A 17,206-nucleotide genomic window follows, 5' to 3' on the forward strand; every position below is an offset into this window, starting at 1 on the left:
AATCTGCTATAAACATTCACATACAGATTTTTGTGTGAGATTTTCATTTCACTTTTGTAAATATCCAGAAGGAGAGCTGGTCAGTCATATCGTAAGCATATGTTTATCTTCATAGCAAAAACAAAAACAAAAACAAACCTGCTATACTGCATTCTACAATATCTGTACCATTTTGTATTCCTAGTAGCAATATATTGTACTTTGTACTCCTACTAGCAATGTAATGACTTCTAGTCACTTTGCCTCCTTGCCAGTACTTGATACTTAATTTTTTTAGTCATTCTAATAGATGTGCAGTGGTATCACTCTGTAGTTTTAATTTTTATTTCCCTAATGACTAATGATGTTGAGTATCTTTTCATATGTCTGTTTGCCCTCTGTATTTTCTTCAATGGTGTCCAGATCTTTCTAAGTCTTAATTGGACTGTTTGTTTTCTTATCGATGAGTTTTAGGAGATTTTATTATATTTTGAATAGAAAACTTTTTTCAGAAATATAATTTACAAATACTGTCTTCTAGTCTGTAGCTTGTCTTTTCATTCTCTCAATAGTGAGTAGTACAAATTTTTGTAGTACAAATATTTTTAGATTTGATAAAGTCCAATTTATTTTTTTCTTTTATGGATCATACTAGTATAAAAAAACTCTTTGCCTAACCAAAATAATAAAGATCTTTTCCTTCATTTTGTTGTAGAAGATTTATAGTTTTAGGTTTTATACTTAATCCATTTTGAGTTTACTTTTGTGTTTGTTGCAAGGTATGGATACAAAGTTGTTTATTTGCACATGAATCTCCAACTGTTCAGCACCATTTGCTGAAAAGACTATCCTTTCTCCATCAATTGCCTTTGCACCATTGTTACAAATCAGTTGACTGTATTTCTGTGTGTATATTTCTAGGCCTTCTATTTTGTTTCATTGATGAATGTGTCTATACTTTCACCAATACAATATTGCCTTGATGATGGTAGCTTTATAGCAATGCTCAACTTTATTAGTCACTAGGGAAATGTGAAGTAAAACCATAATGAGATACTGTCCACTCACCAGAATGGCTAAAGTTGACAAAACTGAACACTAAATGTGGGCAATCATGTGGAACAACCAGACACTTATACGTTGTTGTTGACTGGGTAAAATGTACAGCCACTTTGTAACATGATCCAGCCGTCTCTTATAAAACTGAACACACTTTCCCTATCCCAGTAATTCCAGTTCTAGATATTTATCCTGTAGAAATGAAAACATATGTCCACAAAAAGACTTGCACAAGAATATTATTGCACTTTTCCCCCCATAATAACCCTAAACTAGAAACAGTCCAAGGTTTTCCAACAGGCAAATGGATAAACAAACTGTGTATAATGCAATACTCAGCAATAAAAAGCAACGAACTACTCCTGTTACACGCTGAGTGAAACAAGCCTTATCCAAGACTACATATTGTACGATTCCATTATATGAGTCCTGGAACAAGCAATGTTAACTTATGGTACAAAAAAAAAAATCACAGCAGTCGTTGCCTGGTAAGTAGGATGGTGTAGAGGTGGACTGGGGAGGGGCATAAAGGAAGTTTCTGCAGTAATGATACTGTTCTGCATCTGGATTGGGTTGAGTTGCCCAGGTGCGTGCTCTTGCCAATACTCATTGCATGGTGCACTTAATTTTTGTGCATTTCCTTGTTCTTGGAATTTTACTTGGAAAGAAAAAAAGATCAACACTGTTCCCTTAGAAAGACATCTGGAGGTAGGTAGTTCCAGGGTTCTATGGATCGATGATATCAGAATTCTGAAAGATCCAGGTTCTTTCTTTCCTTCCACTTTCCTGCGCTTCCAATGTTGGTTTTCTGTTTTCATGCTCATTGCCTTGTGATAAACGTGGCAGTTCTAATATTGCATTGAATGGCCCACTGATCAAGTCTGTGAGCTACAGAGTCAAATAGGGGTTGAATTCTGGTCTTTCTACCTATTGATTCTGTGGTCTTGGACATACTTCTTCTCAAAGTCTCAGCTTCCTACCTCTCAAGTGCAGCTAATCCTATCTGCTCCATAAAGTTGTGAAGATTAAGTGAGATAACCATGTGAAGTGCTTAGCTTACTTTCTAAAGAATAGCAATTTTTTTTTGGTACAAATATACATAGTTGAGATCAAACTATAGTAACCTTACAGGGTTCTTTTTAAGAGTTCGTGTTGCTTGTAGTTTTGCTTAGCTGGAACCCTAAATTCTAGAAAACGAATACTGCAATGTAAAGTACAGTTGACCCTTGAACAATGCGGGGGTTAGAGGTGCAGTCAAAAGTCTGTATATAGGGCTTCCCTGGTGGCACAGTGGTTGAGAATCCGCCTGCCAATGCAGGGGACACGGGTTCAAGCCCTGGTCCGGGAAGATGCCACATGCCGCGGAGCAACTAAGCCTGTGCTCCACAACTACTGTGCCTGCCCTCTAGAGCCTGTGCTCTGCGACAAGAGAAGCCACCGCAATGAGAAGCCTGCACACCACAACGAATAATAACCCCTGCTCATCACAACTAGGGAAAGCCCGCATGCAGCAACGAAGACCCAATGCAGCCAAAAATAAATAAATAAAAATAAATTTATAAAAAAAATCTGCATATAACTTTTGACACCCCAATAGCTTAACTACTAATAGCCTGCTATTGACTAGAAGTCTTACTGATAACATAAACAGTCAATACATTTTTCGTATGGAATATGTATTATATACTGTATTCTTACAATAAAGACCTAGAGAAAAGAAAATATATTAAGAAAATCATAAGAGAAAATACACTTACAGCTCTGTACTGTATTTATTGATATCATAAGTTTATGTCATCTGTTTACAAGATGAACTGTCAGTACTTACATCAGTATCATCTTACATGATACAAACACTGTAGATGTTATACCTATTACTAACATTAGACATCAAAAAAGAAATTTATATTTATTGACAGGTATAATCATGCATTCACTGATAATGAAGCAACAGTAATATCATTGCTTTATGGTAGCCTAGTGTATTGCTTCACAGCAGCGTAGCCTAGACACTAGTGAATGAATCATTATAAAATTTTTATAGCATATAATATTGAGGCCATATTCATAATACAGTATTGGAAACATCGGTACTTTTTTAAAAAAAACCACTTACTTGTCATGATAGACTGATACGAAGCTTCCTAAATTGTGAGAGACAGGAGACAGGAAATATGGAAATATAAAACAGTAGGAAAACTAACACATTATTAATTTTATATTAAATGTCACTTACCATATGTCTATGCGAGGACAGACTATCCAAGTCTTTTTTTTTGGCTGCACTGGGTCTAACGTCGTTGCTGCGTGTGGGCCTTCTCTAGCTTCAGCGAGCGGGGGCTACTCTTCATTGTGGTGCGTGTACTTCTCATTGTGGTGGCTCTCTTGTTGCAGAGCACGGGCTTAGTAGTTGCGGCATGTGGGCTAAGTAGTTGTGGCTCGTGGGCTCTAGAGTGCAGGCTCAGTAGTTGTGGTGCACAGGCTTAGTTGCTCCATGTGAGTTGCATGTGGGACCTTTCCGGACCAGAGATCGAACCCACGTCCCCTGCACTGGCAGGCAGATTCTTAACCACTGTGCCACCAGGGAAGTCCCTTCAATACAAGTCTTGCACACGATGTTCTACACAATGAATATTTAGGCCGTGATGATGACACAAAAATGTCTCATACAGTTCTTGCCGTACAGTCATTAGATAGTCACACAAAGACACACACACATACACAACAGATAAGTTTATTAACTGTATGGCATGAGGATTGTTTGCTATTTATTAAGTGGAAGTGGATCATCATAAAGGTCTCCATCCTGATCGTCTTCACGTTGAGTAGTCTGAGGACGAGGAGGCAGTAGTCTTGCTGTCTCAGGGGTGGCAGAGACGGGAAAGGTGGAGGAGGTGGAAGGGAACGCAGGAGAAGCAGGTGCACTCCCTGTAACTTCATGCAAATACATCACCATTTCTGTCTGCCGCTTTTGCTTTTTTATTTCTCTACAAATGCTTCTATACACGACTAATCCTTCTTCCACCGTTTGCTTTAGTTTCAATGCCCATGTCATAGAAGGGTCTATGTTGTAACAGAAGTCAAAAGCAGCCTTGAACAGTTGGAAGCCTTCTTCCGGATTGTCTAATGTCTATTTATTTTCTGGCATGCTTCGTCGACATCTCGTTCCTTGTCGTCTGGCACTGTTCAGAAGCACTCATCACCATCTGTTAATTCCTCTCGTGTGGTGTCTTGAATTTCTCTAAGATTCATATCCTAAATCCCTTCACCTCCCACTTTTTTTTTTTTTCATATCCAGTCTCTTTCATGATTTTCTTGATTGGCTCTGTTGTAAATTCTCTGAAGCTGTACACAACATCTGGACACAGCAGGAATATATTGTTTGGGGCTTGTTGCCTTTCACAGCTTTTTCCAGAACAAAGATGGCCTCTCCAATGGTGTGATCCTTCCAGACCTTCATGATATTCTATTGGGGTTCTCTTCCATAGTGTTGACAATCCTTTCCATACAGTACTGTGTGTAATGGGCCTTAAAGTTCCTTATGACTCCCTGATCTAGAGGCTGCATTAGAGATGTGTTTGGGGATGAGTAGACCACCTTGACACCTTCAGTGTTGGATTCATAAAGTTCTGGGTGACCAGAGGCATTGTCCAATAACAAAAGGATTTTAAAAGTCTTAAAGGACATGGATGGAAACAATCCAGAAAAAGGGTTCTTGTTGTCCAGCCCTTGTTGTTGTGAATCCAAGACTGGCAGCTGACAGTGTTCGTCTTTTCACTTTAAGGCTCAGGAATTAGCAGCTTTGTAGATAAGGGCAGCCACAGTCCTGATCATATGCCATGCCAGACAGTATCTGTACAGAACAGTAGCATCAGACTATCCATTCCTGCCTTAAATCCTGGTACTCGATTCTCTTCCTGGATGATAAATATCTTCTGTGACATTTTTCTCTTTCTAGAATAGGACACTTTTGCCTGAATTAAAAAACCTGTCCAGGGAGATTTCCTTTCTCCTCAGTGATTCTGTTGATAGTATCTGGGAACTCATCTGCTGCCTCTCGGTCAGCGGAAGCTCCCTCTCCTATAATCTTGAGATTTTTTTAAGCCAAACCTCTTTCTAAAGTTATCAAACCATCCTTTGCTGGCAGTAGATCCTCCAGTTTTAGATCCTTCACCTTCCCTCTGCTCAAGTTGCCATATAATGATTTCACTTTTTCTCGAATCATATTAGCGTCTCTAGACATGCCTTTCTTACAGCAATCCTGCACCCACATAAAAGCTGCATTTTCAATACAAGTTAAAAAGGTATTTTGTGAAAAGTGCAAAGTGTTTGCACCTGCTGTTGTAGCTGCAGCAAAAGCTTTACAAATTCCTTTGTTTTCTTTACATTGGTCCTTGCCCTGGATTCCTTTATCTCGAAATGATGGGCAACGGAAGCTGCAGACCTCAATCTAAGGTATGTATCACACAATTCAGCTTTTTCTTGTAACGTCATGACTTTGCTTCTTCGGAGCACTTCCAGCAACACTAGTGGCACCAAGGGTCCCATGGTGTTATTCAAGGTTTACAGTATTGCACTGAATATGATGAAAAATATGCAAGAACTGTGAAAGATCACTTTTTACTGCAACATGCAATTTACTGGAGAGACAAACTGCTCACTCGTTCACTCACAGATGATTAGCATCATACAGCATTTTAAGCAGATACTTGCAACACTTGAGCTCACCAAAATAGCAGCAGGATGTGGCTACAAAATTATTAGAGTAGGACAGTATATACTACAGTTAAGTTTATGCAGTTACGACTTAATACTGCATCTTTATGTTTGTTTACATTTCTCTCAACTACAAATGGCACTACGTCCCGTCTGCAAGTGTTTGTGTGCGTAAGTTTTGGTAAATTTTAACTTTTTATAATAGATTTGTGTATACTTTCTGATAAAACAGACTAGTATCTATATATATTTTATGCATTCATGACACAGATAAGTTTTTCAATTTTCTAGGCTACGTGGTTTGTCTGCAAGTTGTTTTTTAAATTATCACATCTCCAATTTTCCAATATATGTTTTAAAAATCCATGTATAAGTGGACCCACTCAATTCAAACCTGTGCTGTTCAAGGGTCAACTGTAATTTAACCTACTTATACTCTCAGGTGATTTTTTTTTAATAATTTCATCTGGGACAATTTTCACCACCAAAGGGAATTTCATGTGTGAGTTAATTTTATTTTTTAAAGTGCTTTTGCTTTTCAGACTGTTAAACAAAAATTTCCTATGCCCCTGGAGTTTTGTAGGAATAGCTGGTGGCACAGTTGTCCTGCATAAGTTAGGGGTCTTCCAACTTGGTCTGGGGTGATGAACGAGGGTAAGGCTGCCCTAGAGTGGAAATCACACAATCAAACACACTCCTGAAGGTTCTCCCCACTTGTGGTTGCCTCCACTGGGGTGCCATGTTCTGCTTTTGGTAAAAGCAAAGAGATCTTTCAACTGAGTAAGAGAGATTTGATAAAATTCTCAAGAATTTTATGGATTATGAAAGTTTATGGATTACTGGGAAATTTAACAATGGGCACACATTAACAATCAGAAAACAAATATATTTTCATTTTTGGAAAAAAAAATTTCTTTAAAAGTCATTTGGGGGTTGATCTATTGTTTTAAGTGTTACTAAGTTTATCTTTCATGGTCTTATTTATTAAATTGTATACCTGGTTATTAACCCCTCTAAACTTCATCTATAAAATATTCATCTATAAAATGTCTAAAACGAGGACAATAGGGTCATTGTGAATGTGCAAAGAGTACTTCAAGGGTGTCCATTGAATGGCAGTCATTTTCCAATGCGTATTTACTGAGGTCCTACTACGCGCACATTTTGACTCAAAAGTGACATTTTTTTGGTCTGATAGGAGAAATAAAATGATATCCTTTTTATAGTCTACCAAGAATGATGAAACAACATTTGACATATTTTTTTCACTGATCAAATGTATTATTTGTGGAAGAACTTAAAACCCACCGGTTAGGATGCTTACATCTTCTGCTTCCAAAAATGTTTTATTTCCCCTTTGCATAGAGGAAAAAGTCTTGAGGAATTTTCATTTGATGTTACTGGATACATTGTGCATTTCCTGGAAAAGCCCTGGGAGGGGCAAGTAAAAAACACTGGGGTGTCTGCAGGGCTAACCCCACAATAAGCCGTCCTGGTAGGCATGAGACTACAGGGCCTTTAAACTTGGCCTCAGATGTCAGCGATCCTCTCTGCTTTACGCTTTACCAGTCTGTTAAAGGGAACTGCTGAGAGTCCTGTGAATCTGCGTTCTTCCAGTGGTTGTCTTTTCTGTGATTAGATTCCATACGATTTCCCACTGCTCACAGGAGCCTGCGTGAAGGAAGGTAATCCTGGGGCCTATGACTGTTTTGCTGCCTGGTTCGACAGTAGAGCAAAGCAAGAGCTGCTTATCAAATGGAACATTGTTTTGTTTTTTGTAGCTCTCATCAACCTATGAGTATAAATGAGTTTATGTTTAAAAAACCTTGTTAGGGGCTCATTTCTCTACTTGCTCGTGCAGTACTTCAAATTCCCGAAAAGCTCCTTTTGCCCAAGAATTAATAGGCGTCTCCATCTGGGTATCTCACGTGTAGCTTCTGATCAGCTCCTTTGCAGAGACTGGTACCTCTGCTGCAGTTTCCATCTGGCACTGTGGCCTCTTCTGTGCTTTGCTCTGCATCCTGGGCTCCACTGCTGTCTGAGCCGGGTATCGCTGCATCTTCCTGGGGGCACTGGCCCTTTTCCTGGGGACTGTTACACTAGGTGGGCACCACCTCTACCACTTTCTAAGGACAGTCACTCAAGTCTCCCCTTGGGCTCATCACAGATGCACTGAGCCCTGCAGGGGTAGAACTAAAAGACCATGACGAAAAGAAGGGGAGAAATCCTCTCTTCTTTCTTACACTTTTTGATGGCAGTCCCAAGGCAGAGTGTGTGTGGCCCCATGCTGTACACAGACTTCAGGTTTATTACTAGTTTGAGTTTGCCTTTCTGGCTTCCTCTTCATTTAGGGAGAGGCATCTTCCAGAAGGCTCCATCCTTCTGGCAAAGATGCTTTTGGCAACCCTATCCCATGAGTTTTCTAGACATTCTCTGGTATAACTTAATTTGCGTTTAGCTCAAGATTGTACCTTCTACTCCAAATATCTACTTTTAGATTGGTAGAAATAACTTGAGACTTACATTATTATTCACAAAGAAGTATGCTTTTGTAAAATGACTCATTTTTAAGGTGGAGTGGAAGGTCAGGGGATAGAAAGCTATAGAGTGGAAAGAGAAATCATTGAAAGTAAGCAGTTGCTTCCCGTCACTTACATAAGGACGAATGTGCACCATGATGTCTCCTTTGCTCCATCAGGGACTTAACCCCTGCCTGGTACAGAATCCAAAAAAGGCCCCAGAGACTCTCTGGCTGGTTTACACCATAACTCTGATTATTTCTCATGCTGCAGCTCAAGGGCTCAGAGATCAAAGAGGAAACCTCCTTCCCTTGATACCAGCTCTAACCGGGTTCAACCCAGCTAAGTTGCTTTTCAATTCCATGCTGCTCTCATTGTCACATGACTGCAAATCCTCCCCAGGGGCCAGGTGTGGGGCGAGCTGACCTCAGCTATCCCTTGAGCTAGTCTCCAAAGCGGGCAGGTTGAGGTCACCCTTCACCCTGGCTTCCCACGCAATCATTCAGCCCTCTCCCAGAAAGCGCAAGGAACGGCTAGTTAGATTTTTCATTTAAAATTTGGCACGGCCTGAAGTCATTCCCTTTCCTTCCAACGACGGTTGCCATTATACTAAAAAGAGTAAATTTGCTGCTGCATTACTTACTGCCCAGAAAATCCAGCTGAAACCGGCTCCTGCCAAATCTGCAGTTTCAATGTAAGGCCAAGAGACTTTAAATAGCTCCTGCTAGTGAGGATTTTCTGCTCTCTAGAAAAAAAAAATTATTTTGATAAAGCCTCAGTTTGAAGGATTGGACATGGACCATTAGAAACAGAAAATGTTTGTCCCTGTCTCTCAGTTGCTGACCGCCCCCTTTGCCTAATTCTTAAAGGTAAAGTCTCCTCAGAGGGGTGGTTTTTGGTGTTTTTAATCAGAGTGAGGGGATTTTTCTTTACTTACATTTTGCCGAAGACTCTCAAGTCTTCCTTTAGAGGTCCGTTCTCCACACCTAAAATGTTTATGTTTACAGGCTCACCAGTATACAAAGCTATTAAAAAAAAAAAAAAACACAGTGGAAAGAGAGAAGTGAACAAAATGAAAGTTCTCAGAAGGTGCCCAGACTGGGTTATGGTCTTCTAATCCTGAGATTTTATTCAATTCCCTTTATTTCATAGTGCTGCAAACAAGAAAGGAGGAAGATACAGAAGTGGGTTTTTTTCATTTTCTTTTCATTTTTCTAGCCCCACATTATCTTGGACCTAAACCGTCCCAGAAGACTGAACATGTGCTGTATGGTGATGCAGGGACAATAAGAAACTGATAACAGAATGCCTTATTTTAATAAGTGTGTAATTTTGTGGAAGGAAGTTTAACGGTTTTCAGTTAGTAGGATATTTGCCCTTTTTCTTAAAATATCTTCAGCGAATCAAGTTTGACAACCTGATTGTCTAGTTTGCTCACAATTTGGAAGCTTTGGAAACCACATGTTAACTCTCCACTCTTGGTAGGATGTGCTGCTGGGATGATCTTGACACCTAAGAGTCAGAATATAAAGACGCTCCCAGCCACTATGGCATCTATAAGGAACTCTGTTAAAATGTTTGCAGAAGTTCTAACCTTTCTGATGTTCCTTCCATCCAGAAGTTTTAGTTTACCTTCTTGAGGCCACACAGAACAGATTTAACCCCTTTTCACAAGACACTATTTAAAGACTATATTTTCTCCTTTCTGGGAATATTGTAGCATCTTGGATAAATACCCTATAGCTCAATCAGTCATATACCATAGTTTGTGCATCCCTTTTTACGGGGGGTGGTGTGCCCCCTCCCTGCCTTTAGGTGTGCTTTGCCCAGTCTACTTCTTAGAGAACTGTCCTTGGGCTGCTGGAGACTTTTTTGTGGGCAGGTGGGAAACCGGGGCATCTGGGAATTTATTGCCCATCCTCAAGGCCTTTGGCCCAGAAATCACAGATGGGGCAGTTTGAAAGCCCAGTTCAAGGACAAAGTTGTCTCAATTCTGGACAACTTTGAGGTGTCTCTTTTACTTGAGAGCTTCCCTATAGAATCAGGTTGAAGTGAAGCTTAAATTACCTCCTGCTGGGCTTCCTCTCCCTCCCTGTCCTGCTTCCGGGCACTCTTCCTTATTAATCTTCCTCGGAGCACCTCCTTAATAAACCAGTTTCACATAAGTCTTCATTTCAGAATCTGCTTCTTGGTAACTTGACTTAAGACAGTGTATCTTCCTCTCAATAAGGAACAATCAAAACAAACATTACTCCATGAGTGGGCTAATCAGTATACAGTAAAATATAACTTAACTGCTAGTTTATTCTAGGCACTGTAATCGGAGCAAGTAACTATGTGATGAAACTGTGACAATTATGGAAGGGAAATCCAGACTCTGTAATCTAGGGATTTAGGTTTTAGCCCTCATCAACTAATGAAAAAAGAGACCTCCCTTGATAAAAGGTTTATACATTCAGTGAAAGGGTGGTCTAGAAATAATATGTCGGTCAACACAGGGAGAGGACAAGACAGGCATGCTATAGGAGGTATATTAAATCATTTGGAATTTGAATTTATACAGTTTGGATGTTCTAGTTACTCCTAAGGCGAGACACAAACGTAAAACATGTTCTTAGAGAATCCTACTTCCGGCCATGATGGAACATAATAAATATGGCTCAGCCTTTTGCCAAAAGCAATTATATAACTGAAGAAAATTTTCAAAATAACTATTTTAGATGTTTGAAATCTGGAGGTGCAGGTCTATGGTTCTTAAGAGAATGAACTCAAGGAAAGGGGACCACAGAATCATGAAGTCTTTCTCCCTGGGGACACTTCCAGATGGCTGCGTAGGTGGAGGACCTCTAACAAAGCACACTGGTTTTGCTGAGGTCGGAAGACAGATGTGCAAAGACAAATATTATATGATAACGCTTACATGTGGAATCTAAAAACAAAAGTGATACAAATGAACTTATTTATAAAACAGAAAGATTCACAGTCTTAGAGAAGAAACTTATGGTTACCAAAGGGGATAGTGGGGGGATGGGGGGGAGGGATAAACGAGGAGTCTGGGATTAAAATATACACAGTACTATATATAAAGTAGATAACCAACAAGGATCTACTGTATAGCACAGGGAACTACACTCAATATCTTGTAATAACCTATAATGGAAAAAAAAATCAAAAAAGAACATATATACATATATATGTAAAACTGAATCACTTCGCTGTACACCTGAAACTAACACAAGATTGTAACTCAACTGTATTTCAATAAAAATTTAAAAGATAAAATTTAAAAATAAGAAAACAGATGTCAAAGTAAGAGACAATGAGGGGAGCTGGCATTTGTGAAGCAGGATAATCAGACATAAGAGAGTTTACAGGGAAGTAACTGCAGAAACCTGCAGAAGTGTCCCTTGGGGTTTTCACCTAAAATATAAGCTTTATATTCTTAGGGCAAGTCTCCATGAAGCCAGACAAAGGATATATGAAGGGGGGGAAAAAGAACAACTACTAGGAAGCTGAAAGCTACCAACCTCTGGAGCTCACACAGGCTGGAGACACAGAGACAGCAGCCCGTGTGGGGAGACCTCAGTGAACACCCCAGGAACTGAGTAGAGCAGAGAAATTCCCATTCAATCCACAGCGCTGTTCAAGCATGGAATTGAAATGAGAACAAGAGAAGACAACCCAGAGGACGTGGGTATGCCTTCTCAAATCAGACACCGCACATGAGAATTGCACGCATGTATGACTTCCCTTTCCACGTCACATATGTATAATCACAATTATTTTCAGTAAAGTTGTCTGACAACCAAAGATACTGGTAGAAACCCCTCTTGTTAGTAACTTTCCCCCTGGATTTTCTGATAATACACAGTAAGCTGTGAACCCTGGGTATGAGAGGACTGGGGTATCATTTCCTACAACTTCAAGTGTGGTGAACTCCCGCGTCATAAACTTTGTGCTGCACACATGACAGTAGCTACTGTTCATTTCTTTCACAGTGACTTTTGATGCAACATATCCCATTACTGTTGTCAGACATGAGGTTAAAATAGGAATAAAAGAATGCCGGTGGGTAGAACATATACAGATATACCTGGGAAGTATACATAGCTCTGCCACATGTATTTTCAACATATATAATATATTCAGTCTATAGTTTCAAAAATCAAGTTTTTTTTTTTCCTTTAGTGATGTATCAATGCTGGGTTGGGCCTTAAACTTTTTAAATTTTCAGTGGAGCCCTGAAATCAGCTTGAAGAAAACAATATGTCAGTAAAATAGGTGTTCACTGTGCATAATATTAACAAGCTCAATATATTTATATATATAAATAGAAGTTCCTTGGTATCACTTGGAATCTTCAATCAGAGCTTATATATACTAGACACTTAGAAATGATTTGCAAGTTTTTTAAGAAGAGAAGGGACACAGTCAGAGGGGAGTGAGGAAACAACTCATTCTATTGTTTATAATCGACAGAAAATCATTATCAACCTCATTGGTTAATATTTATATTTGAATATTATTGAAGCCCTGACTTAGGTACCTACATCCTATTTTCTATCTATCTCTCTATCTCTCTATCTATCTATCTAGTATATTCAACCAGCTGCCTCTAATCAGACCAAATAAACATATAACAGGGTATATTGCTAAAGCTTTAATTAGGTACAATTAACCTTTATTTTTTCATGACTCTTACAGAAACATTTTTCATGTTAGCAGTTAACACGTGTATCTGCATTCCTAAAGCTTTAAAGAAATCAAACCCGCTAAATGATCAGTTATAACAGTGTTCAGTGAGCTAACAACTTAAGTGTGAAGCTAATGTAGGTATGAAGCATATTGAGAGGTTACTTGATAGCCGTTTGTATTAGTCAGCTTTCTCCACAGAAACAGGACCAAGAGTATATATATGTACATTGATTTTATACACATAAGTTGATTATATATGTGTGTATATACACACACACGTATATATACATACATTTATTTTTTTAAGGAATGAGCTCACCTGATCGTGGAGACTGAAAGTCTGAAATCCGTGGGGCAGGCCAGCTCGAAACCCAGGCAGGAGTTGATGTTGCTGCAGTCTTGAGGGAGAATTTCTTCTCCATCTTCTGACCTGTAAAACTAGAAAATAAGTGACATGCTTGCAAAATACAATGGTGGGACAGGATAGGACAGAATAGGATAGACATTCCCATTCCATTAGACAATTTTTTATACGTCTCTTCAAAGGTAATCTAAACTATTTCTATTATGTGCTTCAAAAAATTTCCACACTCTACCTATTACCTAATCCCAAAGCCACTTCCACATTTTAAATTATTTCCAACAGCAGTACCAAAGTCTCAGTACCAAAGTCTGTATTAGTGTCCCATTGACAAAATACCAACAACTAGGCAACAGTGGAGGCAGAGATTGGAGTGATAACGTCTACAAGCCAAGGAATATGAAGAATGACAGCAACCACCGGAAGCTAGAAGAAGCTAGGAAGCGTTCTTCTGTAAGGGCTTCAGACAGAGCACAGCCCTGTGGACACCTTTATTTTGGATTCTAGCCTCCAAAACTGTGAGAGAATAAATTTCTATTGTTAAGCCACCCAGTTTGGTACTTGTTACAGCAAAGTAATATACTGTTTAATCTTGCTTTTTCCTTTATTCTTTTTTATATTCAGTGCATTTATGTTCTTTTTTTTTATTATTGAGAATACTTTCTTTTTATTATACAGGTTTCATATACATAACAATTATTTAGGGAACATTTACAGGCAAGGAGCTCAATTCCAAACTCCGTTTTCACCCACACACACTGTACTTCACACTCATTTTGGGGGTCAGCCCAACAGGAATAAGACAAAGTTATTGCTTTGTGAACAGAAAGCTTCAATTAAATTAGAGTCTTCCAGAGTCGAGAACAGCACTCAGGATACTCTTGACTCTTAATACCCTGTGTACATATGAATAAAGCCTAAAGATGTGTCTTAGATTACCCCGTCACCTTTAAAAGCTAATATTAAAGTTGAATCCCATTTCTCAAAAAGCCAAGAAGTGCACCCGTATTTACAGACCCCATTAAATTATGCATAAATAAAATCTGTACACTCAACGCAGCTTCTCAAAATACAGAATTCTCCTCTGGGACTTGGGATGAGAGACAGCAAAAAAACATGCTTCATGCCCACCCCTTTTCAAGTTTTCTCGAAACACCAAGATGTGAAATAAATACGCAAAATAAAGCTTCCGTACCTTAAAGGAACATGTCTTTTCAAAGAGTCTCCTCCTATTTGAAGAGTTAACTTTCAAAGTTTTGTTTTGTTTTTTTTCTTAAAAAGAAAAACATAAAATCATCAGCAGGCTTTGCTTCTACAAGTTTCGTAAAACCCGAAGGGTCCCTGTGAACAAGGGATTTAAAGTGTGTCAAATACCAACCTATTAACCAGTTCTTAAGCGGATAGAATCCTGGCCTCCCGCGGTATGTAGGATGAGACTGAAGAGGCTATATAAATACTTTTACCTTAACGCTGAAAGTTATAGTGGATCTGAATCACATCAATTTGACATTTCAACAGCTATGTGTGGGGGGGTTTTTGTTAGCCCAGGGAATTTATTTAAAAGGTTCCAAAACTTGTAGCACCACTTTCAGAGAAAGGAAGAATGGGGTTCCAAAAACTAAAGTATCGGCTTAATGGGTAAAGAACCAGCACTTGTCACCTCCCGATAGCGCGTCCAGAGTTTAGGAGACACTTCAGCACTCCTTAAATACTAAGGAATCCAGGAGGGCACGTGAAGATCTGGAAGTCCGACGGAGGCCCTTTTCGTGGGAAGGTGGATAACAAACTCTGTCCCCCAGGCAAGCGGGGTTCCCAGTTTGTCCTGGTCGAGACCGGTTTTGAAGTCCTTTTCCTTCCAGACTCTTCGGCCCTTTGTTCACCCCTGTTTTACTTCCTGTGCTTCTCCATCTTTTCCAGGGTTTTGCTAGAATCGGCGGGACTCTGGTCTCCGGGGTTCATGTAGGATTTGTCTATGACCATCAGGGCTTCTTTTATGTAGTTCTGCATGGCAGACACAGCAGCACAGATGGCCTGGCTGCCAACCCCGTGGGTAATCAGGTATGCAGCCAGCAGCATATTCTTCCTAGTTGCCATCTCACTGCGTCCTCCGAGATGAGGTCTGGTTAAATACTCGGCCACGGATTTACTAGGAAATTCTGCTTCACAGACATAGGCAAAGTCCCGAGCCAAATGAACAGCCTCACCTTCTACTAAAGATGTCAGGAGGGTGACGTGGGCAGCTTTCCGTCTCCCCGCTGGAAGATTCAACCCAATCTTGTCCAACTTCTCCCGCAAGGATCGGCCACCATTTTTAGATTTGGCTCTTCTGAGGACAGCTCCCAGTAACGAAGCATTTAAGCACTCAGGCGGGGACAGTCGCCTCTGGACTTCGGCAACTGTCACTTTGTATTTAGATGTAGAGCTGAGGAGGGACAATCTTCCAGGGACCGAGCAGAAGACCTCGCTGGGATTCATCACAGCCTCCACCAGCTCCTTCTGACAAGGGAGACTCAAGGGGTTCTTCGTCATTGAAATAGGACCTTTGCGAATGACCGTCTGATCATGCAGAAGTAGGTGCTGGTCGTCGACATTCTGCACCTCCTCCATCTGGTGCGCCATGTCGTGGAGCCCCAGGTTCTCGGCCAGGCCCGCGGCGTCCAGAGCGTGCGAGTGGGGCAGCAACAGGTCCGAGCGGCGGTAGGCGTCCCTGCGGGCGCTCATGGCGCCGCCGTCCAGCCCGGAGAGGTGGGGCAACAAGCCGGCCGGGCGCGCGTGGTGCGAGGGCAGCCCAGCCCCCTCCTGGCTCTGGCGGCCCGGCCAGGCCTGCTGCTGGCTGCCGGTGGGCGCCGGCTGGTGCAGGGGGTTGATGGCGGCGGCGTACGCTTCTCCCAGATGCGAGTAAGCCAGCTGCTGGTAGGGAGGCGGAAAGTAGGGTGGTGGCTGGTATTCGGCGACTCCAGCATGGGAGAGGGGCGGCGCGGGGCTGTAGAGATGCTGCCCGGCGGAGGACAGGTGAGGCAGGCGCGGGTTCCCATTGCTGCTCGCGTCGTGGCGATCCTGGAGGAACGTGCCCTCCGGGCCCCGCGGCGAAGGTCTGACGCCCGAGGTATTCTGCGGCTCCAAATCCGAATGCCAGGCCTTGGGCCGGAAGAAGCTGGGGCAGGGGTCCGGGGAGAAAGCCTGCAGGCAGCGCAGAGCGCGGTCGCTCACGAGCCCGCACATGCTGGCGTCGTCGGCCCAAAGTGGGGAAGCGGTGGGCGCGAATAATGCGCGCCGCGCAGGAAGTGCGCCGTTTCCCCGCCCCCAGTGCATTTATGTTCTTCAGCTACTTCTCTTTTTCTCTTCAACTTTGGAAAGCCGTTAAGTTGATGATTTTTTTACTCTTTCTTTCTCCATTTCCTAATTGCCAGTGTATAGTAGTATATTCCCAGCTTGGCATTTGTACCTATTCCTTTCCTAACACTTATTCTTACTTGTGCCAAATCTCCCTAACAGGAAAATCCTTTGTATGTTCTACTACTGGCTCAGCTGTGCTGAAGACAGACATGGTTCACACGAAGACCAGATGTAGCAATAGAGACTGTATCAGGATGTAAGTCCTCATTATTGCAAGGATTCGAATTGATATGTTCATTAAACATTTATTTTGTGTATACTACGTTCCAGATACTATGCTAGTCACTGGACGGTATGACATCAGAAGGTTTAATAAATGTTTTATTGAAGAAAAAATGATCCAAATTATATCAACATTAGTAACACTCCTAAGGATTGTCTCACTTTGCCAAGAGTCAACGCTCTCACAGGTAGTAGCTGTGCTCGTGACTGCCCAGTCCTAGCTTCCTTCTCTTTCTTTTTTATGTCACTGAGACCCCAG

At 41.0% G+C, this 17,206-nt stretch overlaps 1 pseudogene; it reads right to left on the reverse strand.

The window, feature by feature from the left end:
• Nucleotides 1–14,014: 14,014 nt before the first annotated feature.
• Nucleotides 14,015–16,630, reverse strand: LOC137209976 (transcription factor AP-2 gamma pseudogene; annotated as a pseudogene).
• Between the last annotated feature and the right edge of the window lie 576 nt (nucleotides 16,631–17,206).

The sequence above is a fragment of the Pseudorca crassidens genome, chromosome 17 (assembly GCF_039906515.1).
Source record: "Pseudorca crassidens isolate mPseCra1 chromosome 17, mPseCra1.hap1, whole genome shotgun sequence".
NCBI classification, from domain to species: Eukaryota; Metazoa; Chordata; class Mammalia; order Artiodactyla; family Delphinidae; genus Pseudorca; species Pseudorca crassidens.